Source organism: Aquarana catesbeiana, linkage group LG12 (genome assembly GCF_042186555.1).
Source record: "Aquarana catesbeiana isolate 2022-GZ linkage group LG12, ASM4218655v1, whole genome shotgun sequence".
Taxonomy (NCBI): domain Eukaryota; kingdom Metazoa; phylum Chordata; class Amphibia; order Anura; family Ranidae; genus Aquarana; species Aquarana catesbeiana.
In genome coordinates this window covers 203,883,391-203,905,214 of record NC_133335.1, presented here as the reverse complement: position 1 = coordinate 203,905,214, position 21,824 = coordinate 203,883,391, and the positions used below count along the sequence as shown (strand labels likewise).

The following is a 21,824-nucleotide window of genomic DNA, read 5'->3' as shown; positions in this document are numbered from 1 at the left end:
ACCCACCCCAGGGTTCCTCTTACCTTGGTGGCTGGTGCTGGCTTCACCAGAAGCATTCTGGGCCGCCTCTGCCCCAGACATCTCCCGATGAGGACTGCGGTGGTCCCCCACCTTCCTAAACTGCTCGCTGACCCCTCCAGCGTTGCAGGCTCACACCAGCCAGAGCCTGGCCCTCTCATAGACCGTGGCTGGAACTGGAAGCCGCGGTCCCGGCAAAGTTGCATGCCCCTACCGGACGTGACATCACCACACCCTCCGGCCCAGCCTCCAGCTCCCTCACTGGCCACACAGAAAGCAGGGAGGAACAGTACACCTCCAGCGATCCCCCCCTGGACAGAGTGAAAGCGGGCCCCCGAAGCTTCTTCCTTACCCTCAGGAGAAGCTGGGGTTGGCTAAGAGGCGGACCTATCAGTACCTCCCCCCAAGGCCCAAGGCTCCGCCAAGAAATAGAGATATGGGAGAGCTTCTCCCCACAAGGCTGATCAGCCCTGGTTCCCAGCGATGTCTTCTCACCGGAGGAAACACCGAAACTGAGGGTCCAGTGGGGCAGGAGGGGCCTAAATCTTGAAGCTAAGGCGGTGTTTCCTGTGAAGGGAGGAGCCGAGGTTTCTCAAAAGGTGGCTGTCCTGAAAACCGATTAGGGAAAAACATAAAAATCCTTTGAAGGGCAAAATAGCTCCCATATGTATATGTTTTTAGCTGTTTGCCTGGAGATCAGCTTTAAATGTACCGTCTGAATGAATCACAATTTTTAAGCGGAAAAAAAAGGTTTACATTTTGCCAGCGCCCACGCTATACACATTCAATATTAGCATATTCTAGGGATGCAGTAAAAGCACTTGAAGCAGACCTACTACCAAAAACAACATCTCGTTTACTTCCTCCACACTACTAAAAAAAACTGCATTTTAAATATTTAGTGGCTTAGGGGTACCCTTTTTTCTTTTTTTTTTTTTTAATTGGATGCTCCCCCTACTTTAATTCTCATCTAAGTGAAAATGATGTAACAGCCTGCCACTGCGACAAGGGGAGAGAGAGAGCACACTCCGCATGTGCGGGTTTGTAAAATGAGGGACAGCGCTTGTCCCTGCGAAGCTGCTCAGTTTCTAGGATGGGCAGACCATTCGCGATGCTATTTTTTTTGGCTAGATTTTGAGGAAGCCGCCCTTGGCCTACAGGTATGCCATTTAAACTAAACTCAATAGAGGGAAATCATAAAAAGTGTATATGACACTCTTTGGGATCCTGATGAACCCAGAGACAGGTACGTGATTTTATCGAGGCATGGAGAGGTGCCGCATGCTCAGACACTCCTGTCCTCAGCGCACATTTAGCAATGGACGCACTGCGTCATTGGTTGCTGTGCAGCTGACAGCATCATAGCAACCAATAAGGAATTCCTCTGCTGACGGGAGATTCCTGTCATTACCCAAATATGGTGATTGCCATATTTGGATAATGACATCAGCAAGCAGCCCCAGCTCTTTTGTTTACCTTCAGCTGTGGCCAGGGAATCTCCCAGCTTAACCTCCCTGGTGGTTTTCCCGAGTGTGGCTCGGGGTTAGATTTCAGCACCATTAGCGGTAACCCCCGAGCCACACTCTGGATTTTGCATTGCAGGATCCTGGTGCGGTATACTTACCTTGTCCCCAGGATCCTGCAATGTCCCCCTGCTGTGTCTGTGGGCTCTGTCCTCCGCCCGAAGCCTCTCTAAGCCAGGCTCCGTTCCCTGCGAGTGTCGCGACACGCGGGGGCGGAGTCCAGGGGCAAATTAAAAAAAGTGAAAAATCATAACACATACAGTACACTGTAATCTTACAGATTACATTACTGTATGAAATTATTTCACATCCATGTTGTCCCTAGTGCTTTGTCAAATGCCCTGCATGCAGTTTTATATTATATATACTGTTCTTTCTGCCTGGAAACTGGAGATTGTCCATAGCAACCAAAAAGTGTCCCTTTACGTCAAAAGTGGTTTTAGACCAGCTAGAAAACAGCGATAATAAATTAGAAAACTTGCAGAATTGAGCGATAGTGAATCGTGGGGAAATTAATTTTATTATTATTATATTATTATTTTTTATAATTATTTATTTATTATAATTTCTGATTTTGTGTTTCAAACTTCATCATACCCGGGATATCTACTAGACCCTTAGCGGACAGATTTAAGTGAGTTATTGCTAAGAATTACAGGCCTACAATATAAAACGCCAAATTTCTATGCAAAATAATTGTACCGCTTTGAAGCGCAAAAATCTGACATAATCATACTGCAAGGGAGGCTACCAAGGCTGGTGATGAGTCGTTGGTTGCTAGGAAGCCAATGGCTGTCAGCATTCTAACAACCGCTAACCGTGAGCAGGAAGCCATCACATTCATGACAGCTTTCCAGCACAAAATGCCCCACTCTGAGCACTGGTGTCTCTCTGTGAAGCAGCTTAGAGTTGGTCTGAATTAGTGCCAGTTTGCTTATGTGCAAATTGGTGGCAATTCTTTTAGAATCTGTTGCAGCCATAGTGACCGATTTCAAAAGTGGTAGTAAGAAATATATGAGTCTGGTACACATGTCAACACTGGTACTGAAACTGGCATAAAGCAGGGAGGGAAGGAAGGAAGAAGGCGTATTGAAAGAGGGAAAAAAAAGTAAAAGAGGAGGAAGTAGTGAAGGTTCCACCTTCACTCCTCCTTCCTCCTCTTAAGATTAAGGGGCAGAAAGAAGTAGTGAATAAGGAGGAAAAGTTAGACGAGAAAAATGAAGGAGCAGTAAGGAAGGAGGAAAAAAGTTGGGGGGGAGGAAGAAGTAGTGAAGAAGGAAGAAAAAGTAATGCAAACCCTGGTGGGTTTTACTTCCTCTTTACTTCCCTGCAAAGGTAAAGCATAATGGACTACTATGTGATTATGTGTCACTTACCTGAAACCGAAGCCTGCGATGTCCCTGCTGTCCCCACTAGCAGCGAGCATCCATCTTCACCCCTCTTCCTTCCGGGGCCACAAACTCTGGCTCTGTGACTGGCTGGTGTCGCGTGACGTCACTCATGCACGCTGGAGCCGCCAGTCACTGCATGACCCCTATTAGAAACGGCACAATCTGCCCTTTCTAAAGTGCGCATGCGCTGATGACATCGGCGCATGGCTTTTTTTGTAAATATCTCCTAAACCGTTCCAGCCATGGTCTATCTCCTAATATTGGCTTACCTGTAGGTAAAAGTGGTTGTACAACCACTTTGAGAGGGAGGAAGAAAGTGTTGTAAAGAAGGGGGAAAGTTTGGGGGGGTAGTGAAGAAACAAACAAGAAATATTAAAAACTGTAAGGAAGGAGTAATGGAGGAGGAGAAAAGGTTAAAGGGGACAAAGAAGGAGTAGTGTCTCCCGATAACTGCTGTGAAATGCTGCAAGAGAGTGTGTAGCCCGCGCTGCCTGTGGAACAGTTTCACATTGAGCAGATAGCGAGGCTTGTAAGAGACGCTCAGTGTGTGAAACTGTCATGTAATGTAACTGCTTGCAGGGACCAGCTGTCACAACTCGGTGGTGATGTCGGGGGTGGGCGGGACCGAACAGCTATCAAACACCAGCGAATGGGATAGGGGCTGTGTGGGCTGCTCCGCCCCCTCTCTTAAGCAGCCCAATCATTGGCTGGTGTTTTATTGCTGTTCGGTCCCGCCCACCCCGACATCACCGCTGAGTTTTGACAGCTGGTCTCTGCAAGCAGTTACATTACATGACAGTTTCACACACTGAGTGGCTCTTACAAGCCTCGCTATCTGCTCAAATGTGAAACTCCCCCTCTCCTCTATCAGTCCCAATCAGTGCCGCCTATCAGTGCTGCCCATCAGTATCAGTGCTGCCTATGAGTGCCCATCAGTGCCACCTGTAAGTGACCATCAGCGCTGCCAATCAGTGTTGCCAATCATCGCCAATCGGGGACCATCATCGCCAATCGGGGACCATCAATGCCGGCCATCATTCCTGCCAATTAGTGTCAATCAGTGCCACCAAGCAGTGCCCATTAGTGCTGCCAATGTCGCCTATCAGTGCCCATGAGTGCTGCCAATCAGTTCCCATCAGTGCACTGAGTGCAGGGATGGGCAGATGAACTCAGCACATTGTTCATGGGGGGCCTGGTGGGGCACAACTGAAATCCGTCGATGTTTATAAATGCCACATGCCAATCTTTTGTATAATAGGTAATCACCACCCTACTTAATTTACAATAAACTACTGGAGGTAAAATAAAAAAGTGTCAGTAAAAGGCTTACTGCTAAGCACTGTTACGTGTTCCCACACCACAAAAAAAAAAAAAAAAAAGTGTAGCGCCAACTTACCAATAATGGTTAAACCCTCTAATATATGGAAATATCAATACATTTCAATATTACCACAATACATATAATACACATCAAGCTGAAAAAAGACATAAAAAATGAAACTTAGCAGGGGTGGTGGAAACCTCTCCTATAGATATTTGCCAAACAGATGAACTTCAGGTGCAATAATTCCAGTGATATGTGATTTCACATGTAATACACATCAAAATGAGAATAAAACATACATTATTTTTAAACTTAGCAAGGATGGTGGAAACCCCTCTACAGATAATTGCAATACAAACTAACTTCACGTGCAACAACTTTTTAGTTGGGAGGTTCGCACCATTATAGCACGTTGGAATTTTTATTTTTTACAATTAATTTTATATGTTTTAGTTACTATTGTAATGTAATTTTTTGCAATTGAAGTTGATTTTCCACCACCCTTGCTAAGTCCATGTCTTTATGGACCTTGCTTTGTGCACTGGTGCGCAGTCATGTTGGAACAGGAAGGGGCCATCCCCAAACTGTTCCCACAAAGTTGGGAGCATTAAATTGTCCAAAATGTCTTAGTATGCTGACGCCTTAAGGAGTTCTGTTTGCTGGAACTAAGAGGCCAAACCCAACCCCTGAAAAACAACCCCACACCATAATTCCCCCCCCCCCCCAGTGCACAAAACAAGGTCCATAAAGACATGGATAAGCGAGTTTAGGGTGGAGGAACTTGACTGGCCTGCACAGAGTCCTGACCTCAATCCGAACACCTTTGGAATGAATTAGAGCGAAGACTGCGAGTAGGCCTTCTCGTCCAATATCAGTGCCTGACCTCACAAATGCGTTTCTGGAAAAATGGTCAAACATTCCCATAGACACACTCCTAAAACTTGTGGACAACCTTCCCAGAAGAGTTAAAGCTGTTATAGCTGCAAAGGGTGGGCCAACTCAATATTGAACCCTATGGAGTAAGACTGGGATCCCATTAAAGTTCATGTGCGTGTAAAGGCCGTTTACCGTGATTTGTGAGGACCTGGCGGTCACGGATGTTCTCAGGTGCGCGCGAGAGCGGGATTCTGGGAGGACGTCACTGTATGCCCTCCCAGAGTTAAGCAACCTGTAGCCATCATTCGGCTATGGGCCGGTTGTTAAGTGGTTAACAACCACCAATTGAGACTCTGGCGTACTTTTGGGGCCAGATTCATTGGATAATCCAAGGCTTGGATCTGTTTGTTCCAAGCAGACAGAATACTGTGCTGAACAGTCTTGAATGAAACTAGGCATAGGGAACCACTTCGAAGGAAGTTACCATCTTCCCTAGTAATCTCATGCAAAGGCGAAGGGAAGGACCCTTCCTTGCCTTGACCAGCTCTCTTAGAGTGTTGACTTTTGCCTGAGGCAAAAACACCCTTTCCTGGGTTGTGTCTATGACCAGGCCCAAATACTCCCGCCTTCTTACCAGCCGTAAGGATGATTTCTCTAGACTGAGAATCCAACCCAGGTGTCCCAGATAACTGACCGTTCTGGACACCCCATGGTTTAACCGTGCTATTGACTGATCTACCAGTAGGTATTCCATTACTGCTATACCTTGGCCCCTTAGTCTTGCTAGTACTGGGGCTAGAACTTTTGTAAATACTCAGGGAGCGGTGGCTTACCAGAACGGCAAGGCCACGAACTGAACGTGGCGCTGCTCTACCGCAAACCTCAGAAACTTCTGGTGAGCGGGAAAAATTGGCACATGTAGATATGCATCCTTGATATCTATGGATGCTAGAACTTCTCCTCCCCGTAGGGTGGATACAACTGACCGGATCAACTCCATTCAAAAGGAGCGGATGTTTAGGAAGCGATTCAGATCCTTGAGATCTAGAACGGGTCCGATATCTCCATTTGGTTTTGGTACCGTAAAGAAATTTGAATAAAACCCCATGTCCCTCTCTCCTGAGGGGACCTCTATTATTACTTCCTGAGACATTAATCGGGCCAGTGCCAGAAATAAGGACTTTTTCTTTACTGGGTCCTTAGGAACGTTTGATCTTAAAAAAACGAGACGTGGAAACTCTTGGAACTCTAGTTTGTAGCCTAGTGCTACCACAGAGAGGACCCATTTGTCTTAGATTTCCTCTTGCCAAGTTTCTGAAAACCTCCGAAGTCTTCCCCCCACTCGATCGAGCGGGGGCGCCCCTTCAGAAGGAACCCTTGGGACTCCGTTTTGTGGACTTCTGAACCCCTGGCCTTTTTCTGGCCCTGTGCTTGATTATGAGGCTTACTCTTTGCCCCAGACGGTGGAGGCCATTCAGACTGCCTGGAGGCTGTTGCCCCAGGCATCGGAGGGGAAGCATGTTTGGAAGAAGGACGTTTATTCCTTTTCTTAACCAGCAGAAGGGTACTCTTACCCCCAGAAATCTTTTGGATGTATTTATCCAAATCTTCACCCAAACAACCTTTCTGCATGAAAGGGAAACCCAGGCAAGAGTTTTTTAATGGAAGGTCAAGGGCAGAAGGGCATCTGCCACGTTTTTTCCCCTCCTGGGGGGGAAGATGTGAGCATATCAGCTATTTTTCCTTCCAAACCAGCCAGGGCCAAAGCCAAATCGTCTTTAGTGACGTATGCAGGGGCTGGAATGTTGGAGGTAGCCACAATGTCTGAGAGACAAGGTGGCTCAGACTCTCCAGATGCTTCAGAGGAGGACTGAACTGCGGACGTGGCACTAGGAGCCCCAGGCTCTGACTGCAGCGACCTTGCGATCCCCCCTGTTGTATTACCCTTTTTACGGGAAAACATAGTCCTAAGAGCAGAGGTACTCAGGGCTGTGTTTTGGCCTAGGCCAACAAGGCCTAGGCCTAGGGCGGCACTTTGCGGGGGGCGGCGAAAAGGGCCGTCCCCCCGCATGAGAGGAAGCCCCCCTACCCGTCTTGCCGATTCCCGGCTCCCGCTGTCGCCTCCCGCACACATGCAGCCCAAGGCAGCCGGCTTTCTGTAGCGGCGCCGCGGTGTATGGGCGTGCTTGGCAGAGGGTGGGGGCGTGTACCTCACGCCCCCCCACTCTCTGCCAAGCACGCCCATACACCGTGGCGCCGCTACAGAAAGCCGGCCGCCGTGGGCTGCATGTGTGCGGGAGGCGGCATCCGGGAATCGGCAAGACAGGTGGGGGGGGGGTGTGTTTCTCATGCGGGGGGGGCGGCGTGTGTCACTCGCTCCTCTATAATCAGCAGGTGACAGGTGGAGCCTTAAGCTCCGCCTACCCTCCCCTGCAGTGAATCTTCTCCTCGGCCCTGGGGCGGGATCTGGCTGTGACGTCAGATAGAGGAGAGAGAGGAGCACGAGGGAAACCCCCAGGACAGCAGGTATAATGATTAAATAAATTATATCAGTGTTATGGGCACTGGCAGTGGCAGCATTTGATGGGCACAGTGTTAGCATTTGATGGGCACAGTGGCTACGTTTGATGGGCACAGTGGCTACGTTTGATGGGCACAGTGGCTACGTTTGATGGGCACAGTGTTAGCATTTGATGGGCACAGTGGCTACGTTTGATGGGCACAGTGGCTGCAATTGATGGGCACGGTGGCTACGTTTGATGGGCACAGTGGCATTTGATGGGCACAGTGTTAGCATTTGATGGGCACAGTGTTAGCATTTGATGGGCACAGTGGCTACGTTTGATGGGCACAATGGCTGCGTTTGATGACACAATGGCTACATTTGATGGCACAGTGGATGCGTTTGATGGCACAGTGGATGTGTTTGATGGGCACAGTGGCTGCGTTTGATGGGCACAGTGGCTGCGTTTGATGGGCACAGTGGCTGCGTTTGATGGGCACAGTGGCTGCAATTGATGGGCACAGTGTTAGCATTTGATGGGCACAGTGTTAGCATTTGATGGGCACAGTGGCTACGTTTCATGGGCACAGTGGCTACGTTTCATGGGCACAGTGGCTGCGTTTGATGGCACAATGGCTGCGTTTGATGGCACAATGGCTACATTTGATGGCACAGTGGATGCGTTTGATGGGCACAGTGGATGCGTTTGATGGGCACAGTGGCTGCGTTTGGGCACAGTGGCTGCGTTTGATGGGGCACAGTGGCTGCGTTTGATGGGGCACAGTGGCTGCAATTGATGGGCACAGTGGCTGCAATTGATGGGCACAGTGGCTGCAATTGATGGGCACAGTGGCTGCAATTGGCACAGTGGCAGCATTTGATGGGTACAGTGGCTGCGTTTGAGGGCACAGTGGCTGCGTTTGATGGGCACAGTGGCTGCATTTGATGGGCACAGTGGCTGCGTTTGATGGGCACAGTGGCTGAGTTTGATGGGCACAGTGGCTGCATTTGATGGGGCACAGTGGCTGCATTTGATGGGGCACAGTGGCTGCATTTGATGGGGCACAGTGGCTGCATTTGATGGGGCACAGTGAGGCTGCAATTGATGGGCACAGTGAGACCCCCCCCCCCCCATGATAGCAATAAAACTCAGCAGCTACAAATACTGTAGCTGCTGACTTTTAATATTAGGACACTTACCTGTCCCAGGGTCCAGCGATGTTGACACCTCAGCCGATTTTCGGATTGGCTCTCGGGTTTTACCACTATCATTCATGGTAAGGGAAACCGACCGGTTCCCTACTGCACATGTGCGAAGCGCGTTGCACTTTCTGAATGGCCCAGTGGAGGAAGGAGGAGGGGGGGGCAAACTTCAAAGGGGACAGCGCAGGCTCCCGGAAGTGAGGAAGGGTACCTGTCAGAAACAGGTACCCGTTCCCCCCTGAAAGGTGCCAAATAAGCCTAAAGAGGAAGGGGCTTGGTTTACAGATGATAGGGTGGGTCTTAAACAGGAAGGGGTGTGGCCTCGACAGGATGGGGTGGGTCGTATTTAAATTAGGGGGGTGCATGCGTTTAGTCAGGCCTAGGGCAGCACAAAACCTAAATACACCACTGGAGGTACTAACACAGTGCATCTACTGCCGAGCTTTAGGCTAGCAAATGAATAATATTCCACTATAAACGCTCAGTCTCAATGTTGAGTAAACGTGCCCACTTAAAAATGCCTGTATCCAAACACCCATACAGCTTACATGCCCTTGTATGCTCTGTGTCCCTCCATCAGCCAACCAGACTCTTTCAGAGTGAAAAGCTTTTAAAGCCAGTAAGCCTTGCGCCTGCGCCGTGTTTCAGGTGCATGCCGTTCCCATGTGCGTGCTGGCGGCTTCTAAGCCACGCCCCCCAACGATCCAAGCCCCGCCTTTTTTTTTTTTTAAGTAACTTTTCCCGAGCAGGCCTGTTCCATGGTGGGGACGGATCGAGGAGGGGTGAGGGGTCTCAGCAGGCTGGAACCTGACAGCTTGCTAAAGGCGGATGGTTCCCTCAAACCCCTACTGATGGCTAACAGAGCGGAGAAGTAGCAATGCTGTCCGCAGAAGCCTTTGCTGACACTGAGCATAAACGAAGCTTGGAATGTTGGATGCCAGGTATGTTGCTTTTACACCCTCTAGTGGCAAAACACAATAAGGCATCGCATACTCACACAAGAAAGTCCAAAAGTGAATCATATATATACATTCCTTAGGATCTTTTTGACCTACCCGTCCCACCACAGGACTGCTGGAGACTATCACAGACAGATCCAGCCTTCATCCATCACGGCGGGCCGTGTCATGACAGACCTTCAAGGACCGGTGTCCCCCTTTATGGGGTCCACTCCCTTGGACCTGTACAGCACCCTGCCAGAGAACTCTTTGGTTGTATAAACATGACCAAGGTTTCCCGGATCCCAGGGTCCTGCTCTCAAAAGAGAATGCATTACCGGCAGAAACCTTGTTTCTTCTTCCACGAGGCTCGGGTACCATCCATTTTTGACTTTCAGGCACTTTAGATGGATCCGATTGCACAGCTCCTTGATCCCGTCAGGGATTACTTAGCGGAGCTCTCTTATCACTTCATCAACCGTGACCAACACCTTAGACACTTGCGAAAAAACTGAGGTACTCCCAGTATGGGAGGGGTTATATAGGGAGGGGGACTTCTGTTTTTTTGGGTGTACCAGTGTCCATTCACCTATAGGTGGCCTATAACCCACATAGTTATTACTATGGTGCTCTGTGTCCCGTGATGTACGATAAATTATATATATATATATATATATATATATATATATATATATATATATATATATATATATATATATATATATATATATATATATATACACATATACATACATACATGCATGTGTGTTTGAGATTTGGGGTGCACACCCTAATGCAATAGGCTGTGCACGTCTATGGTCCAGGCACTGCGTCATCCTGACAATGGAAGTCGGGATCCGCCTGGACTGACACTCGTCTCAGCCTCTCAGTGAGCCACTGAGACCCCGAGATGGCGGCTCCGCCCCCTCCACAGCCCAGCGCTCCAGTGAGCTGGGGGAGATAAGCAGAGAGCGGTGGCTGAAAGTCCGCAGCTCTCTGCTTATGGAGCTATGAAAACCGAGCGATCGGCGATGTTTGATCGCTCGGTTCTCAGTGCAGAGGCACTGGGGGACAAATGCAGGATCGAACCCATGCTGCATCCACCTAGGTAAGTATGAATCTAAAAAAAAAAAAAAAAAGGAAAGAAGGAATGAGTGGTGGAAAGGGAGGAGGGGTTAAGGGGGGACAGCGGTGGAAGAAGGAGTGGTAGAAAAGAAGGAAAGGTTGGGTGGGGTGTCCGCTGTTTGAACCAAAAAGAAAAGTGCCTGTGTATAGAGAGAAGGGAAGTAGAAGAAAGAGAAGGGAAGAAGTGGGGATAGAAAGGAAGAGGGAATGTAAGAAGAAGGATAAAGAGGGAAGAGTGGACTGTTATGTCTCTTACAGACAGAAGGGGGCGCACTATCCGATCTCACACAATCCATAGATCACAATGGGATTGTGAGGAGATCGGTGTATAATATAATGGGGTGCTGTGTATGGACAGATCCCACTTACACACAATGACCAGCAGACACCTCTGGACCCCGAATCGGACGCTTCTCGCTGTCAGGAAGTGATGTGATTTCCCCTCCCCCTCTAGTGTTCAGTATATTTATGTCCCCAGTTCCGCCATTTTCCTGTAGCCTTTTTTTGTCTCCCCCCCCCTAGAACCCAGCTGTTCCCGATCTCCATGAAAATGGCCGCTTCCTTGAACATTGGGCTCTCAGTCAAATTTGGATCGCCCAGTCCTGTGGTGCAGTGCCCGGATGATGAGGGGCCCCTCAGCGGAGGGCCAGCAGGCTGCACCGTTCCCCGACACAGCCAGCGCTCCGCTTTCCTGCACTTCAACACTTATCCTCTAGGTGGCGATGTGCGCCGTACAATCCGCTGCTAGGAGACAGCCGACTAAACAACCCTCAGAGATGTGTGTCCTCATTATATGATGTGTGGAGGGCGCTCTGTATTCTCACACAACATGAGGAGGAGTGGCGGGAATTACATAACTCAATTCAATCTGAATGAGAAGGCTGACCTCTGTGCCATGTACCCCTCCTATGTCCCCAGTACAGCTTCCTATTCCCTGCTGATACTGACCATACACTGCAATGTACACACAGGGCTGGAAGCAGGGCCCTTCTCCTCACAGGAGGGGCATCCAAACTTTACTGGCCTCCTATTGGTTGTCAGTTTCCGGACACCTCCCTCTCCCCCCCACTGATGCCCCTATCCCTCCTCCCCTGAGTACCAATGTCCCCCCTCTCTATCCACCTATCAGCAATGCCCCCCCCATTCAGCACCAGTGCCCCCCTTCTGCGCACACCTAGCACCAGTGTCCCCCCCTCTGTCCACACCTAGCACCAGTGCCCCCCCTCTGTCCACACCTAGCACCAGTGTCCCCCCCCTCTGTCCACACCTAGCACCAGTGTCCCCCCTCTGTCCACACCTAGCACCAGTGTCCCCCCCCTCTGTCCACACCTAGCACCAGTGTCCCCCCCCTCTGTCCACACCTAGCACCAGTGTCCCCCCCTCTGTCCACACCTAGCACCAGTGCCCCCCCTCTGTCCACACCTAGCACCAGTGTCCCCCCCTCTGTCCACACCTAGCACCAATGCCCCCCCCTCTGTCCACACCTAGCACCAGTGTCCCCCCCCCCTGCGCACACCTAGCACCAGTGTCCCCCCCTCTGTCCACACCTAGCACCAGTGCCCCCCCTCTGTCCACACCTAGCACCAGTGTCCCCCCCTCTGTCCACACCTAGCACCAATGCCCCCCCTCTCTGTCCACACCTAGCACCAGTGTCCCCCCCCCCTGCGCACACCTAGCACCAGTGTCCCCCCCTCTGTCCACACCTAGCACCAGTGCCCCCCCTCTGTCCACACCTAGCACCAGTGTCCCCCCCTCTGTCCACACCTAGCACCAATGCCCCCCCCCTCTGTCCACACCTAGCACCAGTGTCCCCCCCCCCCTGCGCACACCTAGCACCAGTGTCCCCCCCTCTGTCCACACCTAGCACCAGTGCCCCCCCCCTCTGTCCACACCTAGCACCAGTGCCCCCCCCCCTCTGTCCACACCTAGCACCAGTGCCCCCCCCTCTGTCCACACCTAGCACCAGTGCCCCCCCCTCTGTCCACACCTAGCACCAGTGTCCCCCCCTCTGTCCACACCTAGCACCAGTGTCCCCCCCTCTGTCCACCCCTAGCACCAGTGTCCCCCCCTCTGTCCACACCTAGCACCAGTGTCCCCCCCCCCTCTGTCCACACCTAGCACCAGTGTCCCCCCCCCCTCTGTCCACACCTAGCACCAGTGTCCCCCCCCCCCTCTGCCCACACCTAGCACCAGTGTCCCCCCCCCTCTGCCCACACCTAGCACCAGTGCCCCCCCCCTCTGTCCACACCTAGCACCAGTGTCCCCCCCCCCTGCGCACACCTAGCACCAGTGTCCCCCCCTGCGCACACCTAGCACCAGTGCCCCCCCCCCCTCTGTCCACACCTAGCACCAGTGTCCCCCTCCCTCTGCCCACATCTAGCACCAGTGCCCCCCCTCTGCCCACACCTAGCACCAGTGTCCCCCCACCTGCGCACACCTAGCACCAGTGTCCCCCCTTCTAGCACCAATGACCCCCCCCCCCCAGCAATAATGCCCCCTCAGCACTATTGTCCCCCCTCTAATTTCATTGAGTTATAATATCCCCCCTCACCCCACTGAGCACTATTCCTCCCCCACCTTCAAGAGCACTGAGTCCCCTCCATTGGGTGTATTGTGAGGATACTGAAGGACTGTTGTATGTTTGTCTTGTGTACAGTGAGTAGGCTCAGGTTTTATCTAAAGTGCTTGTAACCTCAGACATGAAATATGAACAAAGCATATCTTTCTATAGTGTACTGATAGGCGGCACTGATGAGAAGGAACTGATAAGTGGCACTGATGGGCACTGATGAGGAGGAACTGATGGGCACAGATCAGGAGGAACTGATTGGCGGCACTGATAGGTGGCACTGATGAGGAGAAACCGTTGGGCGGCACTGAGGAGGAGCTGATGGACACATATAAGGAGGAATTCATGGGTGGCACTGATGGGCACTGATGAGGAGAAACTGTTGGGCGGCACTGATGTGGAGGAGCTGATGGACACATATTAAGAGGAATTGATAGGTGGCACTGATGGGCACCGATGAGGAGGAACTGTTGGGCGGCACAGATGTGGAGGAGCTGATGGACACATATTAGGAGGAATTGATAGGTGGCACTGATGGGCACTGATGAGGAGGAACTGATGGACGGAACTGATGGGTGGCACTGATGAGGAGGAACTGATGGGCACAGATCAGGAGGAACTGATTGGTGGCACCGATAGGTGGCACTGATGAGGAGAAACTGTTGGGCAGCACTGATGAGGAGGAGCTGATGGACACATATGAGGAGGAATTGAGGGGTGGCACTGATGAGGAGGAACTGATGGGTACTGATCAGGAGGAACTGATGGGCAGCACTAATAGGTGGCACTGATGAGGAAAAACTGTTGGGAGGCACTGAGGAGGAGGAGCTGATGGACACATATGAGGAGGAATTGATAGGTGGCACTGATGATGAGGAGGAACTGATGGACGGCACTGATGGGCACTGATGAGGAGGAACTGATGGGCACAGATCAGGAAGAACTAATTGGCGGCACTGATAGGTGGCACTGATGAGGAGAAACTGTTGGGTGGCACTGATGAGGAGGAGCTGATGGACACACCTAGCACCAGTGTCCCCCCCCCCCCTCTGCCCACACCTAGCACCAGTGCCCCCCCCCTCTGCCCACACCTAGCACCAGTGTCCCCCCCCCTCTGTCCACACCTAGCACCAGTGTCCCCCCCCCTGCGCACACCTAGCACCAGTGTCCCCCCTTCTAGCACCAATGACCCCCCCCCATCAGCAATAATGCCCACCTCTAATTTTTATTGAGTTATAATATCCCCCCTCACCCCACTGAGCACTATTCTTCCCCCTCCCCCACCTTCAAGAGCACTGAGTCCCCTCCATTGGGCGTATTGTGAGGATACTGAAGGACTGTTGTATGTTTGTCTTGTGTACAGTGAGTAGGCTCAGGCTTTATCTAAAGTGCTTGTAACCTCAGACATGAAATATGAACAAAGCATATCTCTCTATAGTGTACTGATAGGCGGCACTGATGAGAAGGAACTGATAGGTGGCACTGATGAGGAGGAACTGATGGGCACAGATCAGGAGGAACTGATTAGCGGCACTGATAGGTGGCACTGATGAGGAGAAACTGTTGGGCGGCACTGATGAGGAGGAGCTGATGGACACATATGAGGAGGAATTGAGGGGTGGCACTGATGAGGAGGAACTGATGGGCACTGATCAGGAGGAACTGATAGGCAGCACTAATAGGTGGCACTGATGAGGAGAAACTGTTGGGTGGCACTGATGAGGAGGAGCTGATGGAGACATATGAGGAGGAATTGATAGGTGGCACTGATGGGCACTGATGATGAGGAGGAACTGATGGACGGCACTGATGGGCACAGATCAGGAAGAACTAATTGGCAGCACTGATAGGTGGCACTAATGAGGAGGAGCTGATGGACACATATGAGGAGGAATTGATGGGTGGCACTAATCAGGAGGAACGGATGGGCAGCACTGATAGGTGGCACTGATGAGGAGAAACTGTTGGGCGCCACTGATGAGGAGGAGCTGATGGACACATATAAGGAGGAATTGATAGGTGGCACTGATGGGCACTGATGAGGCGAACTTATAGGCTGCACTGATTATCAGTGTAAATGTGGCTGTCAAAATTGCTGGTTACTGGCTCTCCTTTCCTTATGGTGTGACAGCGCATAGGGAAAGTACTGTCAATACCCACCAAGTCTGTTTACAATGTGATCAGCTGTGATTGTACACAGCTGATCACATGGTAAAGGGCCATCCAATTCACACGACAGGTGACTGTGACCAGCTCTCAGTGGAACCGGTTCACACAGCTCTGGGGTGGGCGAGGTCCACATTGGAAAAGGGTCCTATGCATCTTTTGCACCATTTCAGGTGCGAAAGCAAAAAATCGGACCTGATTCGTACCTGAGTCGTGTACAGGGGCACACCGGACCCCATGCTGGGACCTGTGGCCGCATCAGTGTGAACCCAGTCTAAAGGTTTTATTACTTTATTACATAGAATGCATTGAGATAAAAAAATCTATTACCCTTTACAACCTCTTTAATGCTCATTCCCCAGCCACCCAGCCAAGGTGGACTTGATTTGAAGTCCTTCACTGCCATAGTGCAGCTAACTCCGAAATCAGCTTTTATCAAGCTGGTCTCATCTGACTAATGAAATGTGTCTCGTTTGGTTTTGATGCAGCTACTGCAACATAATATGGGGAAAAATTCACTGACATGTAAGCGATCGTTGTCATTTTAAAGTGACTCTCAGGCCCCATTCACACCTCAGCATTTTGTAGCATGAAGCTCGAAGCTTCAAAACTGGAGGAGAAAAAAATCAATTATTCTCTATGGAGTTGGTTCACATCTCCACTCCAATTCCCTTGAAGCTCAAAAAAGGTCTGGAGATTTTTTTGTAGCTGAAATTGGGCAGATTTGCGCATTATTTTTACCATAGAAATGAATGGTAATGCGCCAGTCGTGCATTTTTGTGTGCATTTACGTGTTTTGACGCTTATTTTTGCACAATTTTCTGCTCGAAATAAAAAAATAAACATAAAAATAGTATTAATATATCAATAAATAAATGTAAAATAAATACACACATAACAAAAAATCATCATAAAAAATAAAATAAAATAATAATATGTAATAATACATAAATATATAATAAGTAACCCTAAAACAAATTAAATAAATTAATAATAATAATAATAATTATTAAATTATAATAAATAAACCCCCCCCAATAAAAAAAAAATATATATATATATATATATATATATATATATATATATATATATATATATATATAGTAATGATGATGATAAAAATAAAGTATTATTATTGATAATAATAATATATTTATTTTGTGATAGGGTTAGGGTGTTTAGTTAATTATTAATATTTTATTATTATTAGTATTATTATATATTTATATTTTTTTTTAAGGTTAGGGGTTAATTATTTATTTATTACATACTTTTAATTTATTGTATTTATTTATGAATATTTTTATTTGTTTCTGTATTTATTTTACATTTATTTATTACTATTATTATTATTAGTAGTAGTAGTAGTAGTAGTAGTAGTAGTAGTAGTATTATTATTATTAGTAGTAGTAAAAACACCCTAACAAAAATAAATAAATAAATAAATAATATATAACCCCAATCCCTAATCCTAACCCTAACCTAATCTTAACTCTAACCCCTTACCCTAACAAAAAAACAAAAAAAATATGAACGAATCATAATAATAAAAAAAAGAAAAACTGATGGAAAAGCTGAAAAACCTAGCAACAAATGATGCAACAGATAATAGTTTTCTCTATTAGCTAATAAAAAAAACGCCAAAGCCCAAAAACACTGTATAAAAACGCACAAATCGCCCATAAAAACATGCAAAAAAAAAAAAATCTAAAAGACGCTACGTTCAGGTGTGAATGCAGCCTTAACAAAATCCTTATTCTGCAAAACTATTCTATACACATCCACTACTTAATAGTCCTGTAATCTCTTTTTCATGAAATTGTTTTTTTACAGTTTTTTTTTTCTGTTTCCTTGTCCTTTGTGAGCTCCCGAAGCTTTCCTTTTCCCCTCACTTCATTTGTTTGGGAGGAGCAGTGCACGTTAGGTTTGGTAATGTGCGCCGTTCTATGCACACTACAAATTCTTTAGTACATAGTACATCTCAGAAGCAAGCAAGAGAGGGGGGCTACATTCATATGTACATTGGGACTGTGGAGAGGCTGCATAGCCTTTAGGGTTATCCCGATACCACTTTCTTAAGACCGAGTACAAGTACTGATACTTTTTTTCAAGTACTCGTCGATACCGATTACCGATGCTTTTTTTTAATGTCATGTGACAGTTCAACTGATGGGCACTGATAGCTGGCACTGATGGCTGGCACTGACTAATGGAGACTGATAGATGGCACTGATAGGTGGCACTTGAGGGCACTGATAGGTGGCTGGCACTTATGGGCATTGATAGATGGCACTTATAGGCGGCACTTATGGGCACTGATAAGTGGCACTGACAGGTGGCTGGCACTAATAGGCGACACTTATGGGCATTGATAGATGGCACTGATAGACGGCACTTATGGGAACTGATAGGTGGCAGCGATAAGTGTCTGGCACTGATAGATGCCACTTATGGGCACTGACAGGTGGCTGGCACTGAAATGCAGCAATAAATGACATGAGGAAAGGATTTATTTTGAAATGCTATGCTGTGATGTCCATCTTGGTACACCCTGCCGCAGTAAGCAGCAGCAGACATCTTGTTACACCCAGCTCGAACTATATGGGCTGGGTGTAACAAGATGTCCGCTGCTGGCTTACTACAGCCGGGTGCAGGGTGTACCAAGATGGGCGTCTGGATGTTGTGACGGCTCCGTTCACTGATCCTGATGAGGCTGCCCCCTGCACCCCTGCCAGCTTACCTAGCTAGTTCCACTGCAGGTGAGGAAAGGAAAAGAAAGGCGCCTCTAAGTACAGTATGCTAAATTTAATAAAGTGCACAAAGGGTTAAAAGCACTTATAAGATTGTTGAGTGTTAAAAGACATGATAAAATCAGGAGTCCTCATCTGTGGCATGTGTCCATCCTCAGCATGGTGGTAGAGAGCAGTGTAGAGCCGTCCAGCAGTTGTAAAGCGTTCTCATGCGTGTTGGAAAGAAGAGGCAGCAGGGAAGTCTGTATTTACTGCGGGACACACAAGGCTGATGGTGTCAGTGTATAGAAGGGGGCGGTAACGCGTTTCGGAGCATGTGCGGCTTTGAGGTCTGACGAAGGAGCCGCACATGCACTTTGTGCACTTTATTAAATTTTGCATACTGCACTTAGAGGCGCCTTTCTTTTCCTTTTTTATATCTTCAGAGTTGCTTCTCCTCTAACCAAAGTGCTGCCAGAAGTGCCATCTCATCACTATCATCCCTCTGACCAGCTACCCACCTCCACCAGAGCGCCCTTATCTCCTCTCTGTTTTATACCACTGCAGGTGAGGACTCGCTCTATGCTCCACTGACTCCGCCCGCCCTCTTCGTTCACCGACTCCGCCCGCCGACCAGGTATCGGATAAGGCATCGGGAGCATTTGTGCGAGTACAAGTACTTGCGCGAATGCTCGGTATCGGTCCCGATACTAGTATTGGTATCGGGATAACCCTAGTAGCCACCCTCTAACAGGAAGTCAGATGACAGCAGCCCCCCAAAAAAAAAGGAATTTAGAGATTTGTAGCAGGCTGAGAGCAATAGAAGACATTTTCTAAATTAAGAATACATACTTGAATAGAATTTTCTTCTTCTTTATCCAGATGTTTAGTTTCACTTTAAGTGTGCACCTGCTCCATCTATTGGGCATTTTTGAGTACTACATGCAGCATATTCAGTATCAGACTGGTAGGTGCTAATGGCCCAGCAACAGGTCCTTTTTCTTGGTCCTGGTTCTGTCCTTGGTTTATTCTTAACCTTTTCACCAAATAACTCCAGACTGCCTGTGTTGTGCTCAGCCTGGTTCTTGAGGGCTTATTCCTATCACCTCAGGTATGCATCCCTTTCCTCCAATCAGCTCTCAGAGCTCTCCTCACTGAGCTCTGCAAAGTATAATTTCAGCTCTCAGGCAAGCTTTATAAATTCTGCACTTTGAACGGATGTACATAAGAGAAGACTACAGATAAACAGGTACAACTCATGTAGGAGGATTTATTTCATATCTGTGTATCACCTGAGGCCAGTCACTTCACTGGATATATGTAGCGGTTTATAACCACTTTCATTTGTGTGTTTTATATCTGCCTAGATTTCAGCTTTAAATTAAACAGGCATTTATGAACAATCAGACCAACTTTAAAGCAGTATTAAAAACCCAAAATAGTTTATATTGCATCTTACCAATTCTGATGTAATAGCTTTCTTTCCTTTATTTTCACCTGGTGATCTGGCCAGTAAGTATTTTGTTTTTCTACAGAACAGCTGTCCTGCAGATGTAACAACTAGACTGTTGAGACAAATCATTTACTACTGACAGGGGTGCTTACAATGATGAGCTTTTATTTATTCATGCAAAACCTTTATACCAAAAGGAAAAAAAAAAAAAAACAGTTTGTGGTAACGGCTTATTAAAGCAAAACTTCAGTCATTTTTTCATCTTTTCATCTATTAAATCTTCTGCCCTTGTTGTTTTAACTTGGATAGTAAAACATTTTTTTTTCTGCCAGTAAATACCTTATACAGCCCACTTCCTGTTTCTTGTCTGGCCATTAGCCTAGGCTTATGACATCATGCAAAGCTCTCTCTCTCACTCTCCTGAGAGTTTGCCAGGAAGGGAGAGGGGATGAGTCATAAGAGGGCCAATGAGAGCTGCAGAGCTGGAGGTGTGTGTCTGTGTAAATCCAGGAAGTGAACAGGTAGCAGCTTCAGCTGCCCACAGTTAAAATGGATGCAGCCAGACTCCGTGGAGGGAGATTTCTGCAGCATACTCGGCAAGTACAGAATCACAGTATATATAAAATAATATGCAAAGTGGTTGGAGGGAAGCTTCAGAATGGCAAAGATTTTTTTTAATACAAATTATGTGAGCAGACTGCAGGTCCTCTTTAAAGTGGATGTAAACCCAATGTCATCCTTTCTAAACTACAGCCATAGGGGTTATCTATAAGGATATACACGCCTCCTGCATGTATCTTTACCTGTCAAATGTCTCCCCTCTGTCTGTTATGAGACCCGAAAAACTGCAGATTCTGTGGGCGGGTCTGTTGTCTGGAGCTCGGTGGGTGGAGTCGTGATGTCAGTAGACTCCCCGCCCACCTCTACACTCCCCTTGTCAATATGCATTTTCTCCTGTGTATTTCTTACACTGAACTTCTGCTGTGATCTCTAACATCCAGTGAAAAGACAGGAAAGTAACCACATGACTTCAGCATGCCAAATCATGCTGAGGTGTGGAACAGCCAATCCTTGCAGAGCTGCTGAAGAAAGGAGTGGGGGAGGGAATTAAAAAATAATGCATGTCTTAGGCTAGTGCACGAGATATGTAAATCACCTGTCACTCACAGCAAGGGGGAGGATTGGACAAAGTTTTTCTCAGTTTGTCAAGTTTTATCTCACTGAACAATAAAAGAGGATTGCTCAGAGATGGATTAACTCTTTGTGGCAAGACTGGGCTCAAATGATAGGAAATCTTATACTCTACATTAAGACATCAAAAAAAAAAAAAAAATTGGGTTTACATCCACTTTAAGCATTAGCTGGAGTTCGGCTTCAATTTGTTAGTGTAGTCTAATTCTGCTAGTACATTTAACACTCCCCTCTCCTCAGATCGCCAATGCTGCTGTTCAAATGTGCCCCCTGTGCTCCCTCATCCAGAGGGAGGGGGGGACACTCTAGAACAGGAGCTGTGTTACAGATCATTCAGAGAAAACAGAGGGAAAAAGTCTAAAAAAGAAAACTTCTAATGATTGGTAAGCTGCAATATATTACATTTTGTTTTGGGGTTTAATACCACTTTAAAATGATGATAATAATAATAGTGATAATAGAACTAATAATAATAATAATAATAATAATAATTATTATTATTTCTATTATTATTACTATTAAAAATATTAGTTCTATTATTCGTTATTATTATTATCTCTATTATTACTATTATTAGGTCTATTATTAATTATTGTTATTATATCTATTATTATTAATATTATTATTAGTTCTATTATTATTATTATTATTATTTATTATGTATTGTTGTTAGTATTATATGCAGTGAATAAACTGAGATGTAAAATACTGTCACTGATAAAAATCGGACATATAACTCTCAGCATGCTGAAGTCACAATGTATTCTATTGTGCACCATGTAGTATAAAGTGTTAATGAGTATTTTTTACTTTGA

General features: G+C 47.4%; 2 protein-coding genes across 4 annotated transcripts in view; one reads left to right on the top strand and one right to left on the bottom strand.

The window, feature by feature from the left end:
* MANBAL (mannosidase beta like) overlaps positions 1-11,424 on the bottom strand; it is a 29,377-nt gene extending 17,953 nt beyond the window's left edge. Inside the window, exon 1 of the mRNA XM_073606527.1 lies at positions 11,271-11,424. The gene's annotated coding sequence lies outside the window, so the exon portion shown is untranslated. The remainder of the gene's footprint in view (positions 1-11,270) is intronic.
* GHRH (growth hormone releasing hormone) overlaps positions 1-21,824 on the top strand; it is a 99,148-nt gene that overhangs the window by 51,085 nt on the left and 26,239 nt on the right. The window contains exon 1 of one of the 3 annotated variants that reach the window (XM_073606531.1): positions 18,289-18,395. The exons of the other annotated variants lie outside the window; for them this stretch is intronic. The gene's annotated coding sequence lies outside the window, so the exon portion shown is untranslated. Of the gene's footprint in view, positions 1-18,288; positions 18,396-21,824 lie in introns of those variants that run through there. 3 annotated transcript variants of the gene reach the window in all.